At 35.6% G+C, this 16,643-nt stretch overlaps 1 long non-coding RNA gene across 2 annotated transcripts in view; it reads right to left on the minus strand.

Annotated features, from left to right (window-relative positions):
* LOC105719559 (uncharacterized) overlaps positions 1-16,643 on the minus strand; it is a 661,868-nt gene that overhangs the window by 88,625 nt on the left and 556,600 nt on the right. For both annotated transcript variants that reach the window (XR_001108001.2, XR_010337967.1), the window contains exon 4: positions 3,678-3,748. This is a non-coding gene — a long non-coding RNA (uncharacterized LOC105719559). The remainder of the gene's footprint in view (positions 1-3,677; positions 3,749-16,643) is intronic.

The following is a 16,643-nucleotide window of genomic DNA, read 5'->3' on the forward strand; positions in this document are numbered from 1 at the left end:
CACTGGGAGAGAATTTACTGGAATTTTCTTATCCGACAAAAATAACTTCTTTCCAAAAGAGATATAATTGTTTTAAGACCCTCTCCCTCCTTAGTGATCTTATCAAATAATCAGTGAAGATTAACCACCAAAGAAAAGAACAGACTGGGACTATTCCTCACACTTAGAAAGAATTTTTGTGTTTTCTTCTGTAGATAGATTCAAGAGATTATCTGAGAGACTTTATCTGCATAATAAGACAACTTTTGCTTACAATGAAGTTCTACCCCTGGAACTTAGCATCACTTACCCAGAGCTCAGATAAACAGTCCCAGGCCATTGCCTTTGTGCTCATTACTTTCACTTAAAATGATTTAATCCTACAACCCTCATATCACCTTCCTCTATAAAGAAGGGTATATAAGCATCTGGACCTCATTGGGTTATCCTTATGCGATTCCCTAATGTTCATGAACATTAAATAAATTTTCTATGTCTTTTTCTCCTATTAAGCTGCCTTTTGTCAGTCCATTTTCAGCAAACCTTGAGAGGGCAGAGAAGCTCTCCCTCTTTGACTATACAATGGCAAGCCAACAAAGGACAGGAAGAGGCAAAGACAGAAGGATCTCCCTACAGATTTCAGCCACAAGATGGCCTTGCAGTTTTTGTTTTAGACTTCCAGTTACCAGAACTGTAAGCCTAGAAATTTCTATTGTTTTCAGCCAACCAGTCTGTGGTATTTTGTTACTGTAACCCTAGGAAATTTATACACTCTGCAGGTGGGAAGAAAGGGTCTGTATGGCATTTTTCAGATGACTTGTGGGAAAAAAAAAGTCTAGTCCATTTTATTTGTAGTGCAGTCATATATGGCAAAATATGGTAAATAAGCAGCTGCTATTTAAACATTTTTCTAGAAATCTATTGTTGAGTGTAGTTTTGACGTTGACGCTCGTAAACAAATCACACAGAGCGATAGTGTACTGGCACGTACAAGTATGCATTACAGATGCTGATAGCCACTTATTTGCTTATGTTTACAGGGGAAAAATTTCTAAAACAATTTATTTTTATGACATTTGTTCTCATAAATTGACACTATGAAGAGATTAAATTTCTTTGGACCTGTGAGCAGAAATTACTAAATTCTAGCCTTCTATTTCTAGATGAACATCCATTAGAAAAAAATTACAACCTAGGTGTGAAGAAACCTGATTTTCCATCTCTGTCTGTAGTTTTGCTAATCTAAGTCAGCTCACACAGATAAATATTTAACACAATGTCATAGTCTTACTAGTGCTAATAATAAATTCTCCATCTTACACTTCAAGCCTATTCTTTGTTCTGCCTTGATTGTAAAGAAATATATCCAATCATCTCAGAACAAATATCGTAATAGCAAGTCAAACAGTAAATACTTAGTAAATTGAAAATAGTGCATCTCATGTTTGAGTATCATATATACCTAATTCAATGTGTTGAACACAATTCCAAATATTACACCTCCTTTTTATCTAAAATAAAATACAGCAGCGTTATGTAATGAGATGGAAAAATGCATAACTGTACTAGTGATTTCCATTTTTTCCTCTCATGTTTAGAAGGAAAATGCTAAATTTCTTATACTGGTTACATTCTTTCAGCCCCAGAGATCTGTTTTCCACATTTCCCTGCCCTGCTTTGTGTCATGCGAGGCTGACCTTGCAAACTGCTTCACGTGGACCCTCTCCTGACTGGGTTGCCATATCGTTTTACCAATGTAAAGCACCACAGAACTTTAGAGGGTAGGAGAAAAGAGAAAACAGAAGAGAAATTCAGAGTATTACTGCTCTACTTCTTCCTTGTTATGGCAGCTTCCTTAAGCAGTGGTTGAATTTCTAAATAACTACAGTCCCCATCACATGCTCCCTCCTCCATGGTTTCAACCTCAAGTGCTCTGATGATACGATTTACTCTTCTTGCCATTCAACCACAGATGTAGTAAGGACTTCAGACTGTTGTTAGCTATGGATGCATTGCCCTTGTTTTTGTTGGAGTTTGTTTTTCTTTTTTTTTTTTTTTTTGAGACGGAGTTTCGCTCTTGTTACCCAGGCTGGAGTGCAATGGCGCGATCTCGGCTCACCGCAACCTCCGCCTCCTGGGTTCAGGCAATTCTCCTGCCTCAGCCTCCTGAGTAACTGGGATTACAGGCATGCGCCACCATGCCCAGCTAATTTTTTGTATTTTTAGTAGAGACGGGGTTTCACCATGTTGACCAGGATGGTCTCGATCTCTTGACCTCATGATCCACCCGCCTCGGCCTCCCAAAGTGCTGGGATTATAGGCGTGAGCCACCGCGCCCGGCCCTGTTTTTATTTTTTCTTAACCCTGCATATACTTCTGTAAGGAGGCCTATCTTTAAATTTTCTTCATTCAAACCATGTGTTTCCTGTCAAAAAAGACTAAGCAAATAGCCTTCACTGAAGTGGCTTCGTTAGATAAAATGAATTGCATGTTATAATAACATGTCTCAGATGCATTTCCTAGGTTAACCTCTGTTGTTCACCTTGGGTGTATTTTTCTTGCCTTTCACATCATACTATGAAGCCTACAAATGGTTATACTTGTTCAAAAGAGCAAGTAGTCAGAATTGTTGAAATGGAGTCAGTATCATTTTGAGAGTAGTTGAAGGAATTTGTATATCACATTCCACGAAAGTGGAATTTGTTGTAACTTGGCTCTGGTTAAGCAGGATTTCAAATTGGCCAATTTCAACAGACATTCTTCAGCCCTTGTAATTTGATACCTTTACAGAATTTCATGCGGTTTACTCCTTCCTCTAGTTAAAACTGTTTCTTATCTAGGTTTCCATGTTATTACCTAGCAAGTTCTAATACAAAAGGAATGAACCTTAACTGCAGTAGATCTTGGTTCCATTCTTAGATTCACTAATTAGTATCTTTGAGTTATACAGCTCTTGGTGATCTTTCTATGTTTTTTCAGTATTTTTCTTAAGGAGTAGAATATTATTGTGAATATTTTTTATTGATCTGGAATAGTACCTCCAGCTGGCAGTCTAAGTGTTCCAATATGACTTTCCATATGAATATTTTTGGAGGCCAGAGAGTTATCTTTGGTACTAAAAATGAATTGGCTATCAATCTTTATTACTCGGGAGGTTTCACATAAAATCCTCATACTCTATTTCAGTAAAAAATTTGAATTCCAATATATAATTGGGTCTTCATAATAATTTATTAATGATTACAATGAACTGGAGCTGATTAGAGAGTGCCCCATTTAGGTAATCATGTACTCACTGGTTCCCAGAAATCCATTTTCATTCCTACATACTATTAGTCTGGTTCCTGCTCGCATTTAAATATGCAACCTTTGATTTTGACAACACACACCATCTAACTCCAGGACATACAATCTCCTTGATTTATCCGACTGCAGAAATCCAAAATAAGGACTCTTTCTTTTTCTATTTATAGTATTTGTTTAGGCATCCATGGCATCAGAAAGAGTTCAGACAAATCAGTGTTTAAGGTCGATATTCAGGCAACACACTTTTTGATAAGCAGCTATTTCCTCTGCGTGAAAGTCTGCAGAACACTAAACATTGCATAACACATTATTTCTTGTTCTGGAACTCAAGTTCTCTTTAGGAAAGACACTTACATAGTCAACATTCAATTTTTAAAAATATTTTGGCCTACCTTTGTTGTACCTTTGTCTATTGAGGAAAGCTTCTTCTTATTGGAGGATTTCATCCTTTAAGGAGTCCCACCTAGGATGAAGGTAAATGTTTGAATTATAAAATCCTATTACTATTCATATCACTTTTGCAAAAACAAACTTTATTTTGATATGTAATTAGCAAATATTTTTAATTAAAATTGATAAAAGAAACAAAAATGGTTCTTCTCTCTTCTATTGTAGCATTGGATCATTCTCCTATCTCAATTTTTTTTTTTAAATTTAAGAATCTTTTGTTTAGATAGCATTTTAAAAATACTAATAATTTCTATTCAACAATAAAATTTTTTTTAATATCTCAATTATTTCATGAGGTACTCATGAAATAAATACTAATCATAATAGGGCTCTCTTAAAAGGTAAAGGATTAGAAAAATTTTAAAAATGTATAGTGGTTGCCTATGCGGGGGTGGACTAGGGAGATTGACTGGAAAAAGGCATAGGGAAACTTTCTAGGATGATAGAAGTCTATACCTTGATTGGAATAATGCTTGAACATGTTTGTGCATCTGTCAGGACTCAACAATCTATATCTGAGATTTGCATACTTCATTATAATTTTACCACAATACAATAACAAAAAAAGTTTTTCTTATTTTCTCTCCACAGATAAGTACCATGCATTCATTTCAGAAAGCTACTATGTAGTAATTAGTATCATTACTCTTAATGTAAGTTCCTTGAGGACAGTAGTAATTCTTATTCATTTTTATTTACTCCCTTTCATAATATGGTGTCTTGTAAGTAAAAGGCAGTTGTCAACTGAATGACATAAAATTAAACAAAATTTCTCTGTTGTTGGTACCCTTAATATTTATAAACAATAGATTACATTTCTGATCATTTATCATTTTCAAAGGACTTTCGCATTTAATATGTCACTTGATTCCTTCATTTAATGGATTCATTTAAAAAATTATGGCATCACAATTACATACATGGCTACAACAAGCTTATAGTCCAGAGAAGAAAAAGGACATACAGTAATTATACTACTGTACAGCATAGTATGGGGTATGTGGAAAGGAGATAAAATTAAGCCTCAAAGATAAGGAAAACTCCCGTGAATAAAGACACACCCACAGAATGAGTAAGGCTCAAGTTTTAAAACGCTTTATAGTTTTACCTTTCCTTATGATGAGAAAGAGGACAAGAAAGTGGAGGTTTCATGAAAAAGAAATAGCATACGCAAGGCCTTTTCACATGATAAGCTATTCTAAGAACATGCAATAGGTTTTCTGTTCTTCAATACCTTGATTTGTAAAATAGACATAAAAACTGTCGTTAGAAAATATAACAGTGAGGATTAAAAGATATATGGAACAGTGCCTCCTGTAAGTGTTAAAACTTAATCATTTATATGTATATTTTTTAATTGCTGAGTAATATCCATTTTATGCATGTACCAGAGTTAGTTTATCCATTCATCCATCACAGGATGATAGCTGGAGTTTAATATATGGGAAGAGATCGAAATGAGGTAATGAGAGGCCAGACAATAAAACGGTATACTGGTTGGAAATATGGGTGAAGAAAATGGCAATGAGAAAATATATCAATAAGTCGGACTGGCATCCAGGAGACAGAGATGATATTTGGTAATAGAATGCTTAACATGGAGTGAGAGATAGGGAGGAATGAGAATGATCTACAGATACTGCCTTGGGAAACAAAACCCTTTTTAACCATTCCCTATTCACTTCTCCAGATTTTTTTCAGTACTAGTCTTCCTCTGGCATTTGCTATACTCAGGGCAATTGACTAATCAATTCCTGGAAATGCCCACGTTTCTTCCTTCCTCTGAGATTTTTCCATATGTGGTTTCCCATTCTTATATACTCATGTCCTGATTTGTACTTAACTTTCATTTACCTTCATTATCTCAGCTTATTTATCACCTCCTCTGAGAGATATTACAGATTTATCTTCTCTTCCAAGTTATAGTCTCTTTAAAAGGACAATGGCTAATTGTATTCGTTTCTATAGTTTTCTTTTTTGATGATTGCTTTCCCTTCTAGACTGTAAACTGTGTGAGGCAATGGAATATGTTGTTAAAATACTGTCACCACTATATCACTTACGTCTAGCGCAGTGCCTGGGAATGATATATACTAATAATTTTCTGTTGATTGACTAATTACTTGTGATAGAGGATATGGCCAGGAGGATTAGGGATGGAGGCTGAAAAAGTTGTATTTGGACATATAAATTTTTAAAAGACTTTTGGAAAACCAGTGGAGATAACTGGTAGAAAACCATGTATTCAAGTGTAGAGATCTGGATAAAGATGGGAGTATATAATTACCATAGATACTCCTCATTTTTCATGGTATCTTATTACTAAATATTGTACATGTAGAAAATGTGCCCTTACTTTGCATGGTTTTATGGTAACTGTACAAAGCAAAGACATGGTTCCAATAAGCACATGTTTCAGTTAACACGGTATCAAGCAAAGCAAGAACTGTGGTTTATACACAATAAGAGGTATTAATGTAGATAAAATTGTCCAAGGAGAGTGTATAGTGAAATCCATCTATTTGAAGATTTAGTCAGTGAGAAGACCATAATTAAAACAAAAAAAAAAAGTAAATCAACAAGAAGAAATAAGAGAAGGAAAACCAAAATTTTGTTTTCATGGAAGTCTAAGAAAACTTTTGTTGTTGTTTTTGATCAAACTCCAAAAAGAAACTGTAGATGTATGTGAGTGAAAGTTAGATTTCAGTGTATGTATGGGACAGAAATTGAAAGAAAGAAAAGAGGAAGTGTGAACATTCAAGAAGTTTGATTATTAAGAGAAGGGGAAGAGAATGATCTCTTAAGAAAAGTTTTTGTAGGGACTTTTTTAAAAATTTTTTTCTCTCTGTTTTAAAGATTGATGAGATTTCAACATACTTAAATAGAGAATTCTTTACTACTCTAGTAAGAAATAAGGCAGTGAAAATAAAGAGGATGGGACCAAAAACAAATGCATTGTCAAACCACGAAAAGAAATGAAGGTCTGTGCCCAACCACGGACACCTAAATAAATACACAGATTAATAAGTAAACAAAATGGAAGAACCAGAAATACATTTTACTCAGCGAAAGAAGTCAATCTGTAAAGGCTACATACTGAATGATGTCAACTATATGACATTCTGGAAAAGGTAAAATCGTAGACACAGTAAAAAGAGTGGTTGACAAGGGCTAAGCAGAGGAGGGATGAACACACAGAGCGCAGAGGAATTTAGGGCAGTGAAACTACTGTTTGTTACCTTAATGGTGGATACATGTCATTACACAGTGGTCAAAATTCATAGAATGTACAACATCAACAGTGAACCCTCGTGTCAATTACAGACTTTGGGTGATGATGATGTGTCAACGTAGGCTCATCAATAGTAACAAATATACCACTCTGGTGAGGACGATAGTGGAGGAGGCTGTGCTTGTGTGGGGAAAGGAGGTATACGGGAAAATCTCTGTACTTTCTGTTCAATTTTGCTGTGAACTTAAAACTGCTCTTGAAAATAAATTCTATTTTTAAAAACAAGGAAGATGAAAATAGAAAAGGTACTCTGCAGGCTTAGATAGCTGGAGAAGCAGAGATGAAGACACTGGTAGCACTGGTTATTATTTTTATTTGTGAGATCATCTTTTCTCCTATATCAGTTTAAAGTAGGGGGGACAGATGAATCAAAATTCTGTTAGGACTACAATTACCTGAAAGTCATTGCATTATTGCAAAACTCTGGTGATATCCGATATGTGGTTTTTCTACTTTTCTATTAAGAAAGAGACAAACCTCCATAATGAAGGGGTTGAGTATTTGAGAAGAGTGGGCATGGTTTGGAAATGCTACTGGATGATACCAGACCAGAAAAAGGAAAAATTACTGGACAGTCTTGGAGTCCAGTTGAAGTTGGAGGACATGGATTTATCACAGCACTAGTGTTTAAATGTGTGTTATTTTTCTTCAGCAGGCGCCACAGTCACAGTTGAAAAAGGAAGAAACGTAATAACCGAATTGATCCAGCACTGGTGTTTTCACATTTAGTATGAACAGCAGATTCAGAGGACAACGGACTAAGGAAACTTCCAAAATAATGCAGTAATGAATCATAGGGAGATGTAAGGGAGAGAATAAAAAGTAAAGAGCAACAGAATGGGAGAGAGAAGGGGAATCAGAAAACTACTTGTCCTGCTGATGTGACATCCCTAAATAACCACATTTTGTTCCTTGAAATAACCCGGTGAAGTAGGAAAATATATACAATGGCCAAGAAATTGAGGAAAAAAGAAGATGTAATTTGCCTTTACGATTTCACACAATGTTCACTTGCCCCATATGTGTCATACTCAGTACTAAGCACCAGACCTTCTGCCTCTAAGCCTGAGGCTTTCTATTTCCCTGCACTGCATCTCTCAATTTATGGGACTGCACTCACCTGACATACGGCAAGTGTGTTTCTCATTCTTCTCTGGAGGCAGAGAAGTCATTCTCATGGGTGTTACTTTCATCCTTCAGATCATTATCTGTGGGCTCAGACTGAAAACATACTCTGCAGGGCATGAAGCTTACATTCAATTCTGAAAACATTTCCTTTAGTTTTTTGGTGATATTGCACACTCAAAATGTCAAATTATTCCAAAAGAAAGAAACTTTCATGAAGCAGAGTTCAAAGGGATGTGACAATTGATTGCATACTAAATTCCCAATTTCAAGTATATCTCTAATCAGTAAAGGCTTTAAATGGACAACTCAGCATGTGGGAAAGGTACTCCGAGAGCCAACTGCAAATCTGCTTGGAACTAATGAAGAAGAAAGGCAGCTGTGGAAGTTGACAGAAGGAAGGTGTGGGGGACAGGATGGGGTAGGTTATGTCCTTGAAACTAGATCTACATTGTCCGGTGAAAGGAGGGATGGTAATTACACCAGAAAATTCTAATAGATAAAATGGCTCAGTAAGAACCAAACAATGGGTTCTATCACCTTAGGCTTCCCTGGAGATAAAAATCATGAAATTCTCTTCTTGTGATTAAGTTGGTCACTGATCTTACTGACAGGTTTAAAGGCTAAGTTTAAAGGTTGAATGGTACATGTAAAAGGAATATTTCACATTCTATCATTAGTGGCCGACTTCCTCTCAAAACTTAAAAATAACATTTTACTTGCTTTTAAGCATTGTAATTTTGCTGTTATCCACCTCTCTCTATATATTAAGGCCAACAGTTTTAACTAATTTTGAAAATAGTCTGGTACCCAAAGAGAGAAAATTGTATTAAATGTGGCATTTGCCATGGCTCAGCCCAAAAGGGAGCCTTATATTCATACACATGAAAATATATATGGGAAAATGGTTTTTAAGTCTTTATTAAAGATTATACATCATGAAATGTCTTTTCACAAAATGCTAATAGGTATTAAACAATAATCAAGAACATAAAACAAAGGATAAATGTTATTTTCAATGGTTAATAATTCTGAGCAACACTGAGTTAAATGGAATTATGCAGGACATTCTACCGCAGGCTTGCTCAGATTTGGCAATAGTTGAATATTATGTATGAATTACCAAGAGAGGAATATAGTTTGATACTTTGCAATGTTTCTCAGGCTTACTTTCCAATGGTATATTTTTCCTCAAGGAACGTCTCAGGGGACAAGGTCTCTGAGGAATATACTTTTAAAAATGCTGCCAGTGTACTTATTTTTCTTTCCTAGATAGAAGACATTTCTGTGCTTTCCGTTCAAACAAGACTAAATTGGATGTAGTAAGAACATGAGACTATACATGCTTTTAGAGACAACATAATCATAAATTTTGGTCAGTGTACAGAGAACTAGCAGCAGCAGCAGAAATTCAGGCCCACGATGATCCTTCCTAATATTCTACTCAAATCTTGCTCCTCCCATCCCTGGTCTGAGGAGTCTGGGCCTGACCTGCTAACATGTTGCTTTCCTAGAATTTCCTTCTTCAGACTCCAGTGAGAAATGTCACCATTTTCCATTCTGGCTTCATCTCCCATAATTCTTTCTTTACCCCTTATACTCTAGAAAGCATTGATGTAGTGACAGAGGTAGAAGTAGCAGCTAGTACTCTTATGGTACTCAATAAAAATTTTACATGTGTTATCCCAAATTAGTCTCACAAAAATTCTATGAGGTACTGTTATTATTTTCTTTTTTCTTTCTTTTAGATAAAAAGAACGGAAATAACTGGAGTTTCATTGACCTAAGACTCTTCACTCTTATCCATTCTACTCTAAGACTTCTCTAAGCTCAGGAGAGGCTTATAAAGTCAGATCTAAACTGAGTCCTGAAGACTGAAACCCAGAAAGTAGTTCCAAAAACAGAAAAGGCATGCAAATCAGAAGCAAAAGCATGATTTATTTGGACTGCAGACCTGCTTGGAAGACTGTGGGCTTTGGGAAACAGATGGGGAAAGATGACAAGAGATGAGACTGAAGAAGTATGTGGGGATGAAATGATGAAGAGCTCTTTATAGCAACACAAGGTTTTGAAATTTGTTATGTGGCCAGCTGGAAGCCAGTCAAGGGGAAGGGGTCACAGTAACATAAGTAAGCAAATGAATAAATAAATGAATATATGCATAAGTGGTTCTACCCGGTAGTACAGTTAGAATATTTATCTGTTTGTGCCTTCAATCTGATGATTTTGTGAACTAACCAAAAGTTTTCTTAAAATGCTTCCAAGGACACTTACTTTATCAGTCACATAATCTTTTTATTTTATATTATGTAGCCACATCAACTTGATATACGTGTATGGCTAAAGAAAACAAACCGAGGCAAAATTAATATAAGTGGAGAGTTTATTTGGGCCAACTTTGAGTACTGCCACCTGGGAGACATAGATATGAGTTGCCCTGAATATATGCACCAATTAACAAAGATACAGTGGGTTTTTAAACAAACAACAAAAAAAAAGAGGGACAGTTCTTGTTTACCAATAATTTACCTAGGTTCATTAAAGTGACATAAGTCAGCGGTCCCCAATCGTTTTGGCATTAGAGTCTAGTTTGGTGGAAGAGAAAGTTTTTCACAGATTGGAGTAGGGGAGGGATTTCTTTTTCTTTCTTTCTTTTTTTTTTTTTTTGAGACAGTTTTGCTCTGCCTTCCAGGTTGGAGTGCAATGGCTCTATCTCAGCTCACTACAACCTCTGTCTCTTGGACTCAAACAATTCTCCTGCCTCAGAGTTCCAAGTAGCTGGAATTACAGGCATCTGACACCACACCCAGCTAATTTTCATATTTTTAGTAGAAGCAGGGCTTCACCATGTTGGCCAGCCTGGTCTCAAACTCTTGACCTCAGGTGATCCACCCACCTCAGCCTCCTAAAGTGCTGGAACTACAGGCGTGAGACACTGCACCTGGCCACGGGATTGTTTTGAGATGAACCTCTTCCACCTCAGATCATCAGGCATTAGAGTCTCATAAAGAGCACACAACCTAGATTCCTCACAAGTTCAGTTCACAATTGTGTTCCTGTTCCTGTGAGAATCTAATGCCACTGCTGATCTGACAGGAGGCGGAGCTCAGGTGGTAATGCTCATTGGCCCACAGCTCACCTCCTGCTGTGTGGCCCTGTTCCTAACAGGCCATGGACCCTTACTGTTCTACAGCCTGGGGGTTGCGGACTCTTGATATAAGCTATAAATTGGCTATACATTATTCTTACCATCACAGATTCCAGGAACGTAAAGATAATGGGTGAGGGTGCAACTTGTTGTAGCATTTAAGGTAATTTATCAGCTAACCTGGAAATCACAGGGAAGGAAAGGAAAACAAAATGCCTTTAATCAATTAACCCTGGGTATCAGAATTGCGGGGTGAAAATGACTAAATCTCATGCTCATATCTCTCTGGGCCTGATAAATTTTGCATACCTCATATTCTTCAGACTGCTCTGAGCTACTTCATTCATGGAGTTATTATTATTATTATTGTACAAAAATTTGTTTAGATGCTGCCTGAGATATTGTTAGTCTCTGGTCTTTCTGCTGAGTTTCCTTCAAAATTTGCTCTATGTATTGTAAAAGGGGAAAATGTTTAATGCTGCTAATTAAAAACAACATGTACATTTCTATTTAATTTATTGTTTTGTAATTTTATTTTTCACTGGAGAAGATCCCACTTTGGTACTCTTTGCATTTCCACATCCAATCTCAGGATAAATTGTTCATGAATCATTTGCTTTGTGCAAGCATCCTTCAGATCAGTGAAACATTACTTACTTTTTGTTAAAAAATAAGAGTTCAGACTTGCCTTTGAGAATGGTGGAGTAACCTCTGAAAACCTACTCCTCCATAAAATCAATAAAACCACTGGAAAAAATGTCAAAGTCAACTTTTTCAGAACACTAGAGATTAACTAAAGAATTGCCACAATGTGAAGACTTTTACTAAGAAAAAAAAAAGCTGAATTTCAGTAAGAGCAGAGTACTGCTGCATATTAACTTGCTGAAGTCACACCCCTCTCTCCCTAGCTCAATAGCATCCTTGGAAATAAGCAGACATATAACTATGGTAGCTGTGAAAAACAGCCACCTAGTAGCCACTGGATGGAGCAGAATGGATTTGGAGCTCCCAAAAGTCTCATCCCTAGAGAATTGTCACTATATGACAGTTTCAGAAAGTGCTCTGTTTGGTAGCATCCAACCTTTGAAGAGTTTGATTTTCAGAGCTTTTGTTTAATTAAACTTACTCAGGTCACAACCTATGTGAACAGTCTTAACCACAGTGTATTGGTCAAATAAAAAAAAAATCAGCAGCAATTATTTAACATTGCAGCAGTACTGTCTGAGGCAGTACTACTCATCAGAACAAGAGACTTACCACAAAATGAGGTAAGTCATCAGGAAATGAGATGTCCATAGGGTTGGACATAGCTTTATAGATGTCCATAGCTTTATAGATGCTATAAAATCTCTGACAATCCTGGGCATCTATAAAGCTATGCATTTGCACAAAACTTTGTACATGACCATGGCAAACCTGAGATCCTAAATTGTCAACTCTGGCTGACTTTGCAGTTCTGCACGAACAGGAAGTGAAGGATAAGGCAGTATTGTAAACTACCTATGAGGGCTTTGAAAGCTTGTCCCCACATATGCACTTAGCTTCTTAACAAAGGCCGAAAAAGACTTACTATCCTAAGGAATTTAAGGCAATCTCTGTTTGATCAGTAGTTGTTGACCACTAAGCTAATGCAGCAGAGACTTTAGAGGTGGGACATAACAAAAAACACAAACCTTAAAGATTTAATCCAGGAAAGTCACTAAGCCACAAATGGCAACAGACAAGAGCAACAAATGGAAACAATGACAAACCATATGGAGTAACAAATCTGATTTCCAGAGTTGGCACACTATAAAACAATAAATATATCCAAAATAATATTTTAATTTGTAGTATTATATTAAGATATCCAGTTTTGAATAAAAACTTATGATACACACGAAAAACAGGAAAGTATGGTTCCTGCAGAGAGAGAAGAAAAAGGTGGCAAAATAGAAACCGTTCCTTGGAATACTAGATGTTGGACTTACCAGACAAATATTTTATCAGCTATTTTAAATAGGTTCAAGGAACTAAAGAAAATCATATCTTAAGAGCTAAGAGAAAGCCATGAATGATGTCTCTCCATAGGAAATAGTTAATGAAGAAATGAAAATTATAAATAAAAACAAAGTCCAAAAATCCTGAAGTTGAAAATGACAATAACTTAAATGCAAACTTCACTAGAAGGGGGATTTTAACTGCTAGAAGAAAGAACCAGTGATCTTGGAAAAAACCAATTGTGATTTTTCCATCTGAGTGATAAAAAGAAAAAAATAAAGAATAACAAGCACAGCCTCTGAGACATTTTGGACTCTATGAAACACACTAACAGACGCATAATGACAACCCCAGAGGAGAAAAAACCAAAAAATATTTGAAGCATGAGCAAAGATTTGAATAGACAGTTCTCCAAAGAAGATACCGGCCAATAACACCTGAAAAGATACTCAGAATCATCTGTCCTTTGGGAAAGACAAATTAAAACAAACAATAAAATAGCACTTAAAATCCAGTGTGATGGCTGTAACAAAAAGCCAAACAATATGTGTTGCCAAGATAAGGAAAAATTGGAACACTCGTGTTGCTTGTGGGCAGGTAAAATGGTGCAGCTGCTTTGGAAAATACACTAGTTTGTAGTTCCTCAAAATGTTAAACATAATATTACTAGATGACCTATTATCCGCACTCTTAGGTATATACCTCAAAGAATCAAAGACACATGTCCCCACAAAAACGTTTACATGAATGTCTACAGAGTCATTATAAATGACAGACATAAAGTGGAAATAACCCAAATGTCCATCAACTGATGATTGAATAAACATGATATGGTACATTCATACAGTGGAATATTATTTGGCTATAAAAAGCAATGAAGTTACTGTACATGCTAAACCATGCATAAACCTTAAAAACCTTATGAAATGTGAAAGATGCCAGGCCAGAAAAATCTCATGTTATTTGATTCTACTTAAGTATAGGCAAATTTCCAGAAACTGAAAGTAGATTATTAGTTGCTAGGTGATGAGGGTAGGGGAGTATAATGTGTGACTGTTAATGAGTATGAACATTTTGTTGCTATCATATAAAATTTTTGATTTTTAAAAATTTCTTTTAGATAGAAATCTAATATTTTAACATGTTTCACCACATTGATTTTGTCTTAAGAAAAGAAACAAGAGATAACCTCAAAATTTTCCTTGTAGAGAGAAAGTTATAGAATATCCCTACTTACTTTCAGGCTACCTTAATCACAAATCTGGCCTGTGTTTATAGTACATTTACAAAACTGTTTTATATGTTACTAATAGGTAGTGTTCTGTGCGTGGTTTTAATTTATATAAATGTAATTATATTGTATGCTTTTTCAAAAACCTTTTTACTCATGTTTCAGAGATAATCATATTTTGATTCTAACATTTCAAAGATAATCATATTTTGATTCTAATGTTCATACTTTTAAAACTATTGTGTAGCTGTCATATGACAGTAGCACAATTTGTGTGAGATAGCTTTTGAAATATCTGCATTTTTGAGGTAGTATGTTCATAAACAATTAGCAGCCTGGAAAAAATATGGTCTTTTGTTCTTGTGCAGGTTATTACCAAATTTACATAATGATAAAACATCTGGTTTAAATTAAAAGTTTTAATTAGACATTTTGCTACATGATGACAAGTATCAGTACTTACTAAGTATCTGGACGTGTGAAATTAGGGAAATAAAATATCCAGTTATTTTTCAACATCTGGATGTCTAATACCTTTGTTTAGAACTATTTATAATAGTATTTTTCTAACTTTAGAGAATTAATTTGTTTCTCAAATAACTTAGAGAATTTGTTTAAGCAAGCAAACAAAAATAGGATGATAACTATATTTAGATAATTGTGACAATGCTAAAAATCTTAATATGTCTGGTAAATTGTAACAATATCATAATTCTTTGATTAGGAAGATCCTCTGGTACCTAACTATGTGTCTTTAGGTAAGATACTCTGTGTCTCAGATTACTCAGTTCTAAAGTGTACAATGTAACTAGAGATAGCAGACACTTTTTGCATTTTTGTAAAGATTAAATAAGTTAATTCCTGTAAACTTTGCTTTTTGCCAGATAGTGCTTGGCATAAAGTGTACAATAAATATTAGTTTATATTTTTAAAAAGTTCATTCTTCTCTTTTTCCTATCTTCATGTATTGTTTTTTGTTTTTGTTTGTGTTGTTTCTTTGTTCATTTGTTTGTTTTTTGAGATGAAGTCTCACTCTGACCCCCAGGCTGAAGTGCAGTGATGTGAGCTCAGCTCAATACAACCTCTGCCTCTCAGGTTCAAGCAATTTTTGTACCTCAGGCTACCAAGTAGCTGGGACTACAGGTGCACACCACCACATCCAGCTAATTTTTGTATTTTTGTAGAGACAGGGTTTTGCCACATTGGCCAGGCTGGTCTCGAACACTTGACCTCAGGTGATCCACCTGCCTCAGCCTCCCAAAGTGCTGAGATTACAGGCGTGAGCCACCACACCTGGCCCCCATGTATTGTATTTTCAAATGTATTTTTATTGCTTTTTTCGGTGTTTCATGTGGGCAAACCCTTGTTTAAATATTCTCCTGGAAATCTCCTAAAATGATGTAAACATGTCAGTCACTAAATCTTGTATCAAGATTAGCATGAACCTCAAATTCCACAAAAAATTTTCTAGTCTGGGATTTTTTTTTTAAGTTCCAATAGGTAATGATGCCAGTGGTACGTAGAACGAATTAGACAAGGATAAAAGGAAAAATAAAATTACATTCAAAGAAGTTAAGCTTAATGAAGGATCAAATCAACAAGAGAAATAAACTTTATTGGTGTTTCAAATTCTAGGTTAAATAAATGGAAATAATTACTAAGTGGAGTGCCTAAGGCTTGTAGATACCTGTGCTCTATTGCTACCAAGTAAAGGCATAGAAAACGAAAAACTGAGAGATGCATAAACAAAATGGTGTCTGTGATTAAAACCCACTAGTTTCAGGTCCTACATGGGAAATCAGGAGTTGACTCTACATTAGGACTTTCAAGGGCAATGGCCTCAGTGTCAGAGCTTCCTGGGGATCAGGATAGTTGATCATTGCAAAGCATAACCAGATTGAGAATCAGAATCACTGTAGAAAGCCATCAACATTGCTGTGGCCTGAAACTGGGTAAAGAGCAGAGGCTGGAGAAAAGCAGTAAGTTTGGTAACTTGGATAAAATGTGACTAACAAGACAATGCACTAAAATTGAGGATTCAGTTCATTGAAGAGAAATTGATCATGGAAGCCACTGCTTATATAATACCTTGTGATACAGTGATATGAGATAAATACTGTAACTTTAAAAAC

This window comes from Aotus nancymaae, unplaced genomic scaffold (genome assembly GCF_030222135.1).
Source record: "Aotus nancymaae isolate 86718 unplaced genomic scaffold, 86718_ANA_hifiasm-v0.15.2.pri h1tg000002l, whole genome shotgun sequence".
NCBI lineage: Eukaryota > Metazoa > Chordata > Mammalia > Primates > Aotidae > Aotus > Aotus nancymaae.